General features: G+C 38.7%; 3 non-coding genes across 3 annotated transcripts; all 3 read right to left on the reverse strand.

The window, feature by feature from the left end:
* Positions 1-6,168: 6,168 nt before the first annotated feature.
* LOC123423057 lies at positions 6,169-6,263 on the reverse strand. The gene has a single exon (XR_006620881.1). It is a non-coding gene; the product is annotated as a small nucleolar RNA Z103 (small nucleolar RNA).
* Positions 6,264-6,581: 318 nt separating this feature from the next.
* Positions 6,582-6,726, reverse strand: LOC123423978. Its single transcript, XR_006621485.1, has one exon. It is a non-coding gene; the product is annotated as a small nucleolar RNA F1/F2/snoR5a (small nucleolar RNA).
* Positions 6,727-8,619: 1,893 nt separating this feature from the next.
* On the reverse strand, positions 8,620-8,720 carry LOC123423359. The gene has a single exon (XR_006621044.1). It is a non-coding gene; the product is annotated as a small nucleolar RNA R64/Z200 family (small nucleolar RNA).
* Positions 8,721-13,229: the final 4,509 nt, after the last annotated feature.

Genomic DNA, 13,229 nt, shown 5'->3' on the forward strand with positions numbered 1-13,229 from the left:
GAAGCGTTGATTTGCGGAGGTGCCAGAGCTCAAGGTTTAAAACAGAGATGAATTGTAATTTTGGGTGGTGTGCTTTTCCTCCCAATGTTACAATAAAGTTTTCGATATCTTCCATGCTAAACACATTATTGGTGGTTCTCAAACAGAATTGTAAAGTTTATGCCTTTCCACCATCCATACACAAACCATGGCTAACCGAATCCACGGGTGCTTGAGAACATATCAATTGTCGCAAGGAGTTTTGTTGAATTTAATTTTTATTATGCAGGACTGGGCATCCTTTTTACTAGCCTCTCTCATGCAATGACAGACGACTAAACACCTATCTTTAGAATAACCCGCTTAGCATGGAAAATACCGACCACCTCATCTCTCCATGAGTGGTACAAGCACACAAAACAAATGTTTACTTGAATATTTGGACGTGGCACATGAAAATTTACTTGGAACGAAACGGTAATACCGCATACAGGTGGGTATGGTGGACTCATGCGGGACAACTTGGTTTTTGGAGTTTGGATGCACAAGCACCATTCCCTCTTAGTATACGTGAAGCCTAGAAATAGGTTGAGAAGCGACTAGCTAGGGAGCGAAAACGGTCATAATCACGCAGTGAGAATAATTAAAATTGAAAATTAGCATGAGTAGGATATAGACACTCTGAATTTAAACATCATGAAGGTTGCATTGGTTTCAAATCAACTACATGTTTGCACGTGGGCCAAGTCAAACTGCTCGAATTACTCAGAGGGGAATACCATACTACCACATCACATCATAACCATTTTAATGCATGTTGACACATAAGATAAATCATTATCCACTCCTAGCTATTTAAGCATGGCATGATAAGCTATAACCTCTAATTGTCATCATAAACATGTTCACTCATGATATACTTAATCGAGATCGAACGAGCTAAACATATTTATAGAAACATAGAACAAGGAGAGTTCATATCAGCTTCCTTTACCATGATTACATCATCAAATATCATCATTATTGACTTTCACCTGCATGATCTAATGATGTGAAAATGATAATAGTACAAGTGTGCCATGGAATAAGTTGGAATCTGTGAAACAGTTTATACAAAGGAAAAGACAATGTAATATTCGCTCTTTTGTTAGATCAAGAATAATGCATATGAGAGCCACTCAACATTTTCATCATAGTTTTCTCCTTTCAATGGCTCAAAGAAAAGAAAAGAGATTGAGAGAAACATACTGAAATATTTTTGGAGTTTTTGTTTTTTGAAGAAAACAAATAAACAAGGGAACAACAAAAACAAGGAAAACTATTTACACGGGAGAGCTCCCATTATGCGAAGGAAATATGTTTGGGTTTTATTTTAATACAACAAACTAACTGAAACTGGAGAGAAAACTTAGAAATAAGTGAGACATATTTTTTTGGATTTTCAAAGTTTTTTCATAACACACAAGAATAAAGCGGAATATATAGCTAACATGGATATACAATGAAAGAGGATGAACACCGACAATTTATATGAAGTGTGTGAACATGAATGTAATGTCAATGAGAAATACATACTCCCCCAAGCTTAGGCTTTTTCCTAGCTTGGTAATCACCATCGATGGTCCCGATAATAGTTGAAGTGGCAGATCGAGGAGGCATTTCGTGCTGCCTCTGCACCAAGCGAGTTGCCTCCAAGGAAGCTATGTATTTTTGCGCCTCGCTCTCAAGAACATGGTACCTTTGTTTATTTTGAAAACCAAAGAGAGCAGGCGCATATAAAGTAACAGAAACAAGATTATATTTGTTAAACATTAAGTTATACTCATACCCTATGGTACTATCCATAATGAAGTCATGACGACACATGGCTTCAAAGTATAAATATATCTCAGGGAGCATAAGGTCATTAGGTTAACGTGAAATTTCAGGTTTTGCAGCTAATCGGGTGGCATAAATACATCCATATAAGTCATCACTACCTGCATTAGAATGCAGCCTCCGCACAACAATTGCACCGAGGTTATAATGTCTTTCGCCAGCTACCGTGGTGTGAATAAGACTCAAATCAGGAGCGCACAGTGCGCTACAATCTTGCTTACCCACTACACATTTCCCATTAAACAACGCAAAGTAGCGAAAAGAGGGAAATGAATACTTTTTGTTCTAGCTTGTGTCACCCCTCTATCTTCGCCAACGCGTAGACTTTCAAGGAACATATTACAATTAGATTTTCGCGGTTTTTCTAGCGTGTCCCAATATGGGAGTTTTCTAGCATTTACACTTCATAAATTATATCTTTTATCATTTATCTACTCGAGGTCGAGCATGAATTAAGCTTGAGGATGATGATACGTCTCCAATGTATCGATAATTTATGAAGTATTCATGTCAATATTCTACAACTTTCAAATACTATTGGCAACATATTGTATTAATTTTGGGACTAACTTACTAATCTAGTACCAGTTCCTGTTTTTTGTGTGTTTTTTGTTTCGTGGAAAATCCATACTAAACAAAGTCCAAACGCGGTAAAAATTTATGGAGATTTTTGGAATATATGTGAATTTTGGGAAGAAGAATCAACGCAACACGATGCCCGAGGGAGGCACGAGGCAACAGTGCGCGACCAGGGGGTTGGTCGCGCCCTGTTAGCTTGTGGCTCCCCTTAAGTAGGTTGGCGTCCTTCTTCTGTCGCAATAAAGATATTTTTCTCATACAAATCCGCTCAAAATTTCAGCCCGATTGGAGTTATGGATCTCCGGATATTTAAGAAATGGTGAAGGACCAAAAAACAGCAACGAAAACAGGAGAAAAACACAAAGAGAGATACAATCTCAGAGGGGCTCTCACCCCTTTGGGTGCCATGGCGGCCAAGGACCAGAGGGGAGAACCTCTCCCCATCTAAGGAGAGGCCATGGAAGAGGAAGCCTAAGGGGGGGACTCTCTCCTCCTCTCTTCTGGTGGTGCGAGAGTGCCGCCAAGGGAACCATAGCCGCGGTGATCGTCTCCATCACCTTCCCTCGTCTATTTATGATGATCCACTCTTCCGCACCCCTGTTGTAATCCCCTACTTGAACATGGTGTTTCACGCCACATATTATTAATCAATGATGTGTTCTCATCCCATAATGTTTTAGTATATTTATGTTGTCATTTGGGTTGATTGATGATCTTGATTGATTTGAGTGTATGTTTTATTTTGGTGCTTTCCTATAGTGCCCTTCATGCCATGCACACATGAGGGAATTCCCTTAGTAGGGTTTGTAATATGTTCATGATTCTTTTATAGTGGGTGGCTAGAGTGACAGAAGCTTACACTCGAGTAAGAGAGTTGTTTGTGTATGGGAGTAAAGGGGACTTGATGTTTAATGCCATGGTTGGGTTTACCTTAATGATTTCTAGTTATTGCGGATGCTTGCTAGATATCCAATAACAAGATCATATGATCCAAGTAGGGAAATTATGTTAGCTCATGCCTCTCCCTCATATAAAATTGTAAGAATGATTACCAAACTTGTTATCAATTGCTTAGGATGATTCCCCACACCGTACCATCATTATTCCACACTCGCTATTTGTAATATATTCCAATATATTCTAACTTTATTTAGGAAGAAACTATTTTCATATTTTTGTTCCCCAATATCATGCAAAGCTATCATCTTTATATCCACAACACAGTTCTATTTCTCGTTACTAGATAGAAGCAAGCGTTTAGTGTATGTATAGTCGTATCGGTGGAAGATAGGACTTCACAGAATATTGATCATACCTTTAGATCCTTGTGGGTTCAACACTCCATAATTAGCACTTCCATCTTTGGAAAGTGCTACAATGATTCCTTTCACTTGGGGATTATCAAGCTCTTTTCCCGCGCCGTTGCCGGGGAGCAATAGCGTGGGGTTAATATTTTCGTGTATCCTTGTTTGCTTCTATCACTAAGTAGATTTTGTTTTCATTTTGTTTATGTTTTATTGTTTTTTAATTATGGGTAAAACAAACAAAAAAATTGAAAAATTTAAAACACAAAAAATTACTTGCCTTCTATAAGTGAAGCGATTGGAAAGTTATGCATTGGAGAAGTGAGGGTCGACCTTGAACACTTGTGTTCATGCTCATGGAAACAATGTGGAATTTTTCATGGAAGTTTCTCATAAAAATAATTATTCCCTTACATATACCACTATACCATAAAAATAATGTGTTTTTCATAACATTCATGATGCTAGTTTGCATGTTTCATCTACTATTATTATGTGACCATCATTGAAATTATCATGACTAGCTAAAAGGCTTTAAAAAAGCGCTTGTTGAGAGACAACCCAACAGTTATACTTTCTATTTTTTGTGAGTTCACATGATTAAGATACTGTAGTAATCATGTTTTGTGTCTCTTATTTCATTAATGTGCCAAGTAAAGCCTTTGGGTTTATTTGGATGATAAGTAGAATTGATACGGTGCAAAACAAAACAGAAACTTTGACATTCAGTGCATAATTTCTAGGATTTTATTGGAATGTGTTTTATATATGAATTTTCGACACGACATTAATATACAAATTACCCAGGTTCTGCTATTTTTCAGAATTTTTTGAGTTACATAAGTTTGGTGTTTGTGCTCATCATTACAGACTCTTGTGTTTTAGACTGATTCTAACTTTTGCTTGCATAGTGTGCTTGTTTTGATGATTCTATGGATTACATCGGGGGTTATAAGCCATGGAGAAGTTATAATACAGTACCTTATGCAATAATTAAATATTAATCAATTTATAACAATAACTAAAGTTTATGATTTGCCTATCGTACTAACGGATCTCATGAGGTTTCTGTTAAGTTTTGTGTGATTGAAATTTTCAAGTTTTGGGTGAGATACCGATATGAGGAGAATAAGGAGCATCAATTCCCTAAGCTTAGGAATACTCAAGGAACCCCCAAAATACTATCCAAGGAAGACTCAAGCGTCTAAGCTTGGGGATGCCCCGGATAGCATCCCCTCTTTCGTCTTCAACATTATCGGTATATCTTACTTGGAGCTATATTTTTATTCATCACATAATATGTGTTTTTCTTGGAGCGTCATTTTATTTTGTTAGTATTTCCTTGATGTTATTTATAATCTTGTTTTTTAACTAGAAGTTCCAAGAATTGCCTTTAGAATGCTTGAATTGTATGTGTGAGGTGTTCTGTATAAAAACAGAAACTTTTGTTGTCGTATTTGTATTACGAAATTTTACTAAATGTGGAAGGTTTCTGAAATTTTTATACAGTACCCTCATACAAATTGTTTATCTTGTACTAAATTTTCAGAATTTTTGGGAGATACAAAAGTACATTGTTTAAATGAATTGCTACACACTATTCTGTTTGGATATATTGTTGTCATAGTTTGGTTATCTACTTATCCTAGTGTTTTCATAGCTTATATTGGTAGATATAAAATTATGGAAATGGTAGTATACGGTACCTAATATGTTAAAATTATTACGCAACTTGTCTTGTCAGTACATGAAACGTTAATTTATTCTTATGTGCATTAACCTATCTAACGAGTTCTTTTCAAGTTTTGCATGGATGAAGTTTTTGAGACTTAGGTGAAAAGTGGATATGAGAGGATTGAATAGGATACAAATGCTAAAGCTTCACTACAAGGAATATGCTAATACACGACGCTATTTTTTCGTCGCTACATCGTCACGGTTTTTAATTTACGACGATCTCACGACGAAAAACCAAGCGTCGAAAACGAAGCGTCAGAAATGAACAGCAGCGATGTTTTGATCAAAATCGTCGTAACTTTTACGATGATTCCTCTATCGTCGTAACCTTTACGACAATCCTAAATCATCGTTGGCAATCAAACCTAGTCCTACGTGGCAAAATTACGACGAAATCAAAACATCATGGTGTAAGAATATTAGCCCAAAAAATCCTTTCGGCAACATACATCACTAAATTACGCTATCAATAAGTGCACCAGAGACTCTAATTTATTACCTTCAGAAGTTTTAGATCGAATCAAATGAAAATATGAAAAAGGGACTACCATAGAGCATTATTGATTTAGATAGAGCTTGATGCTGAGTTGATTTATGGTGTCAACTGGGGTAATTCTTTAGCCAGATTGGAGAAAGGAAACCTGACTAGCACTCAAAATATTAACCAGAAGACAATAGTAAAACATAAAAGATGGATCAGATTTCTGGCTTGGAATCCTGATGGGATTACATTTGCGCATTGTATAGTCATAGACGATAATTTGGGGAAAGTATCCTTAGGTCCATATAATCCAAGGAAAAAAGCAATTGATCATCACAGTAAGTGCAGAAACGTGGTATGGATATGATATCATCACTTCTCAAAGCAAACAAAAAATGGTGTAGGAGTTTTTATTTATTTAAGACAAGACAACTATACAGCATCCATGACAGAATGTGCTGCTTACTAGACATTCAGAATAAGTAGAGATACAAAAACATGACTTCAGATGCCGAATATGCATAGTTTAATAATATACTGTATGATGAGACACCTAATAAGTGTTGATCATCACTGATGAATCAATCATAGAAACCAGCTGCAGAAAGAACAATATAGTTGATATGTCTAAACGGGGGTATAGTAACAGGAAGCTCCTTGTATGAGAGCAGCTAGTGTCGCAAAACCCGTTTCCTTCTTGATGTATGCCAATCTAACGAGAAACAAGGCCATGAAAGAAGACCAAGCATCAGATACCTCATGGCATCCCAAATACCACTATCCAAACAAAATTCAGTTCAGTGCTAAGATATGTATGGACAAGTTGAATGCAAAAACCATCTCAAAGAATGGTTCGTGCTATAATCTTAATCCAAAGAAGGCAAATAGAGTTAAGCAAAAATATCGACATTCTTTATTGATTTCGATTACATGCAAATAAGTAAAAATGCCCTACTCTACCAATAAGACATAAGTAAAGAGCTGACAACACTAGACTGTACAACTACACAAACAAATGAGGTGCTTCTAAGACAAAAAATAAACCTGGATTTAGCGTCAGGACTAGCCAATCCAGAAAGTAAAAAACACATTACTGAACAGTCACAGTTTCCAAAACACTAGCCAATCCAGAAAGTAAAAACACATTAGCAAAACTGCAGGACAACAGAAAGGAACAATTAATTTGTGTAGGTGACTGAACAATACTATTCATCTGGACAACGGAAAACTGATCAACAAATCCTTTTCAGACAACTAATTCATCAAAAGGAACATGACATATCAGGTACTGAATTTGGTAAACTGAAATATACCCAACAAAATACCGAGCACAAACGACATGTTTTAATATTCATATTCAGTTAGGGGAAGCAAGTTGGCAGACATTTCTACATTAGAAAGTCCACGACTAACAAAACATTCATGGTAACACAAAAGGCACAATCCGGCGAAGTGTTGTAAATTCCCTTGTATCCGAGTCGCACAAATCTGCCTATTTATGAAGTAAATCTATGCCGGAATTCCTAGAATCTAGAACCCCCGAAGTCGTTGACTAACCAATTTATTAGCAGAACCAACGGGCTAAACTTGTCAAGTACTAGAAACATCTATCTAAACGTTGTCCCAGGTAACAGCAGATCCGGAAAATCTCTAGTAGGGACGTGTCCCGCTTACTTGAGGTAGTCGTCGTTGAAGAGGTCTTCCCCGTCGTCTTCCTCGGGGTGCACATTGGGATCGACCTCCGCCTCGCCATCGTCGTTCGAGTAGGAGGATGGGTCGGTGGCGCCGCGGCTAGTGGTGGTGTTGGGCGGCAGCCGGTCGGTGCTGAAACCCGGCGAGCCCAATGGATACAAAACTGAATATTTAGCAATTATAAAAGGTTTTAATTAATATACAATGCAAATGTCTTCCTAATTGGTACATCCTGAATTTTCTGACTGTTCATTTTATTTACAAGAGAAAGAAAGGAAATCAATATGTACATTATTTTCCACAGAACATTCTTCACTGCAGTAATTAAGAGCCCTTCAGGAACATAGAAATTTTACTCAAACGGTTCAATCCACATTTCCCTTGCGGGAAATGGAGAATAAACGCTGCATTCCAACAGGGCCTTAAATCACCGGCTAATCGAAGACACCCCAACCACATTAAGGACGCTAAAATTTATGGACAACAAGTAAAATTTGTGCGGAATTCTGAACATTTTCCACCGAGCTCCTTTCGTATTGGCACACCACATGCTTCAAAAGCATCAGGTGGTCGGCTTTCAATCAGTACAGCCTGATCCTGGTGGTTATGTGCTGCTGGCACATAGGGCAGTGCACCAATTTTTTACCGCAGTCATAGCAAGTCTGAATTAAACGTGTTAGCAATTTGTATATACAACAAGAATTATGAATAAATGTTCAGAGGAAAGCAAGGGGATATTTTCTGCACCTCATGTCCACATCCAAACGCAAGTTCCTTTGGTTTATCCATACATATGGCGCATGACTGCAATCACAAAAATTGCAAGGCTTAGTTCCTTTTCCACAAAAATTAGAGGGTCCTTCAGTTACCAAAAACTTTCAGTATACAGAAACTTAGCATTACGAAGAAGAACTCTATTTCATGATCTGCTCGTCGGCAAAAGATGCAAGTGTATGTGTCAAAGTACAGTAAAAGCTCAGAATATGAAACATCATATCATCAATGCCAAATAAATGGCATCTCCGAAGTTTGACATGCGTTGTAGATTTCATTATTCATCACGACATTTTGCAAACCGTAGAAACAACATTGAGAAAAGAAATCACATAGAATCCATAATCTCGCTACCACAGGCATCAACAGAACCTAAGAACTCCCATTGGGAGATCAAACTATGCATCCAACCACCATCATCCAAACAGAGCATGCAGATATATTATGAACCGAGATGACTGAATCAACTGCTAACGTCTCAATTCTCACAACCACGACGAGACGCCGACCGCATCCTAATAAGCCCGTGGTAACATCAAGAATGTGGCGCATATCAGTAACAGACATGGAGATATAGAACGGAGGACGTGGGAGGGAGGAGGAGTGGGGGAGCTTACACTTGCGGATGCGGGCGGCGGGGTAGCCGCACGAGGAGCAGGTGCTCCTCTGGAGGTGGAAGCTGCGGCGGCCGCAGCTAAAGCAGAGCGTGTGGGTCTTGTTCGGGCGCTAGCCGAAGCCGGGGTCCTCGAGCCATCTAAGCAGCCGGTAGAGAAGGAGAAGGGGAGGCGGGATGTCGATGCTGGGGCTAGAGCAGAAGAAGTCGCCGGTGTGGTGGGGATAGGAGAGGAGGTCATCGGCTGCGATCTGGGAAGGTGGCGGCGAGGCATCCACGAAGTAGGCCCAGCGCGCACCGTCCCAGACGAGGAGCCGGCCGTCGGCGACGCCCGTGTACGCCCCGCGGCCGTGCGGGTCGAAGGCGACGCTCTGAGGGCCCTGCACCTCACCGCGGAACCGATATCCGCGTCGCGCAGCCGCTCGCCCGCGTCCGCGTGCGGGGGCATCTCCGCCGCGTCCGGGAGGTCCACATGGTGCGCCTCGAAGTTCGGGAAGTCCACCATGGAGCCTAGCCGCAGCGGGTCCATCACGCAGATCGGATCGGAGGGAGGCGGGGCGTTGGGTGGGTGGGTGAGAGGCGAGAGGAGGGACCGCGTGGGGCTGGGGGTCGGTGGGAGTGAGGGAACGGGGGGGGGGGGGGTCGATCTGGTGGAGGGAGAGGCCGAGGGGTAGGTGGGGCGAGCGGGTGCGTTGTGTGGGATGGGTGGCGGCAGCCAGGGGAGTGGGGAGGGTGAACGGGTCGGCTAGGGTTAGCCCCCTGGAGGGCTTTATAGCCGAGGGTGGTTATGGGCTGGGGCGGTTGATGGCAAGCACGGGCACTTGGCCCAGTTGGTCCGGGGGGTCTTTTTTTTAAATAATTTTTTTCTATTATTCTTTTATTAGTTATCATTATTATTATTTGTTTTATTATTTCTGTTTTAAATATATAGAATTTTAACCAATTTTAAAATGTTCGATTTATAATTATAATCTATTAGGGAATTTTCTTATCACCCCCGATATCTTAATCTTCGCATTCGATAATTATTCCCGCTTTGTTTTATTTTTAAATCTCAAATTCAAATTGTTCTGAATAGCCTTCAGATTCTCATGAATAATGCAGACTTGATCCTCGGCAAGTTGGATAATATCCAGCATCATTACCTCTCTGAGATTTGGGAAAACCAGTGACAAAGTCCATTTTAACATGGTCCCATTTCCATCACCTTTCCGCGTGAATAGACAATGGTGTGTCGTGAGCTTCTTTCTTCACCTTTCCGGTCATCCTGAGATTCTCCTTTTTATTTGGGACGAATAGGCGACCCTTGAAATAACAAACTAGTAATACGACAATTATTTTTAAAAAGTATTCTCAAAAATGAGCTATCATGTGTGAAGATTCATGGCTTTCAAGCCAAATGATCAATCTTATGGCCACATTCATGGCATAGTTTGTTCAAAAGATCTAATATTATGCACAAGGGTGCATATTGGAATGGCAAACAATGTTGATTAAGGAAGTATTCATTTTCCTTGTATGAAAAATTCATTTTTCAAGTGCCCAAAATGAGTTTTTTTGTGAATGGCCTACCATATATTTGTAGCAAAATTGGACCAAATCATTTTTCTAACATACTAGGACATATTTAATGTACAATTGACCAAATGGTTGGGTGTTAAAGACTTTTATCGACCTCTCGTAAAAAAGACAAATTTTCGTTGAATCAGCTGAAAGCAGGTCAAATTTGAACTGCAGCTACATTATAGTTTGCTCTATATTTTTCCTATAGGTACACAAGTATCTATTTAATCATAGAAACATCAAAAAAATTCCAAGATTCAACCACTAGGTATGAACGGTCATACCCGTAGTTTTGACCGTGTTTTGAAATGACCATGAAAAATTCAAAACAAATTCAAAAAAATGAAAACCATTGCATTGTGTCATTATATGTGACAAAGTTACCAAGAAAAATAATAAACTAGTAATACGACAATTATTTTAAATAAGTGTTCTTAGAAATGGGCTATCATGTGTGAAGATTAATGGCTCTCAAGCCAAATGATCAATCTTATGGCCACATTCATGACATAGTTTGTTGAAATGATATAATATTATGCACAAGGGTGCATATTGGAATGGAAAACAATGTTGATTAAGGTAGTTTTCATTTTCCTTGTATGAAAAATTCATTTTCCATTTTTCAAGTGACCAAAATGAGTTTTTTTGTGAAGGATCTACCATATATTTGTTTGAAAATTGTATCAAATCATTTTTATAAAATACCAGTCCATATTTAATGTACAATTGACAAAATGGTTGGGTGTTAAAAGATTTTATCCACCTCTCGTGAAAAAGACAAATTTATGTCGATTCAATTGGAAGCGGGTTAAATTTGAACTGCAGCTACATTATAGTTTGCTCTTTATTTTTTCCAAAAATCATTTATAGGTATATAAGTATATATTTAATCAGAAATACATGGTGTGGTGCCTTGACGTCGAGGTTTGGATGGTGGTCGAGGGCCCCAACTCCAGAGCGCGTGAACTTGCATGCCAGTCGCATGGTCACCGCCTGACCATTGCATTGCCACGCGTTCTAAGTGGAATAGGCATGTCTGGTGGGTTGGACAATCTCTCGATAGGTGTTAGCAAGAATAATACAATAGAAGAATCTCACGAGGAGACTGAACTAAGCACAAACATGAATTAGCAGCCAAGTGTTTGATTAGCGGTGCGGGTAATTCACATAGACAATGGTCCTAAATTTTGGCTGAGGATGATCATCTACTAAGGAGACTCTCTTAGAAATTTTTTATCTCAAATGGATGAATCTAGGTGGCACTTGCTTTGCAAAGTAACACATTGTGCAGAAATATGGATGTTGAAGCTAGGATCAAATGAATGAATGGATTGAGCTGAAATTTGGTGTATGATGTTAATTTGGGCATATGAAGGCACTGTATAAAAATTATACCATTTGGACATGAAAAAGTGACACTTCCTTCACAATGTGCCAATTTGGACAGAAAATGGTAATTGAAACTGGGCTCACATAGATGATTGGATTGATCTTAAATTTGGAGGAGGATGATAATTTGGGCACATTAAGGTACTGTAAAAATTTCATAAAATTTGGATAAATAAAAATTGTACTTCCTTCACAATGCTCTCTACTGAACAGAATATTGGGAAAAATATTGAGAGAAAGTGGCTGAATTAAATGAGCTAAAATTTGGTGGAGTGAGGTTATATGGTCAGTGTCATCCCGTGGTAAATTTTCATCAACTATAAAGCAATATAAAAGATAGTTGCTCCACAAAATGATATTATTACCAAAAACAAAGATTGGATGATGAGCTCACATGTATTGTTAGATGTGGCTAAAATTTTATGGAAACCTATGTTTTGGGCACATAGATGATGTGGAAAAAATTCAACTCATCAAGAAATTCCTATCTAGTACTTCCTTCACAAAGCTGTTAGCTGAACACAAAATTTGGAAATTTGCTGAGAAAGATTTACTAGGCAAATCGTTACGAAAGTTTTCATGAGGCAATGATTTGGATAGGAAAGAGTGCTCAAACAATATGAGGGTAATCAAATAAATAGAAATAGCACTTCCTTCACAAAGTGCTATTTTGAACAGAATAGGAAAATGAATATTTTTGAATTATTTTTGAACTATGGAAGGGAGGGTTTTCATATATTTGGGAAATATATGGTCCAAAGTATTTATGAGAATTTTTCTAGAATTTTTGGAATGACAGAATAGTAGGTTGCTTCACAAACTAGGATGAGGTGGGATAGAATGGACCCACGAGTGACATGTCAACATAGTTAGAACGTGTTACGACATTTTTATAATCGTCGTAAAAGTTATGACGATCTCATCTTATGCGGTTACGACATTTTTGACTCACATCGTCGTAATTTATATGTAGATTTGATCCCCTCAAACGGTTTACGATGATCTCAGATGAAATCGTCACAGATTTATGACGAATTCATCAACGACGTCTTAAAAAATGTCATGTATGAGCATATTTCTTGTAGTGCTTGGGGATGCTACGCATCCCACCTCTCTTTGTTGACAATTATTGGTCAGCTAATGTTGATCCTAAGTTTTCATTCGTTCACAAGTGCCATTCTTGGAGCATATTTTGTGTCTATTCCTCCGTTTCATTTTATGCACCATGCTGGTATGAGAT

The sequence above is a fragment of the Hordeum vulgare genome, chromosome 1H (genome assembly GCF_904849725.1).
Source record: "Hordeum vulgare subsp. vulgare chromosome 1H, MorexV3_pseudomolecules_assembly, whole genome shotgun sequence".
Lineage (NCBI taxonomy): Eukaryota > Viridiplantae > Streptophyta > Magnoliopsida > Poales > Poaceae > Hordeum > Hordeum vulgare.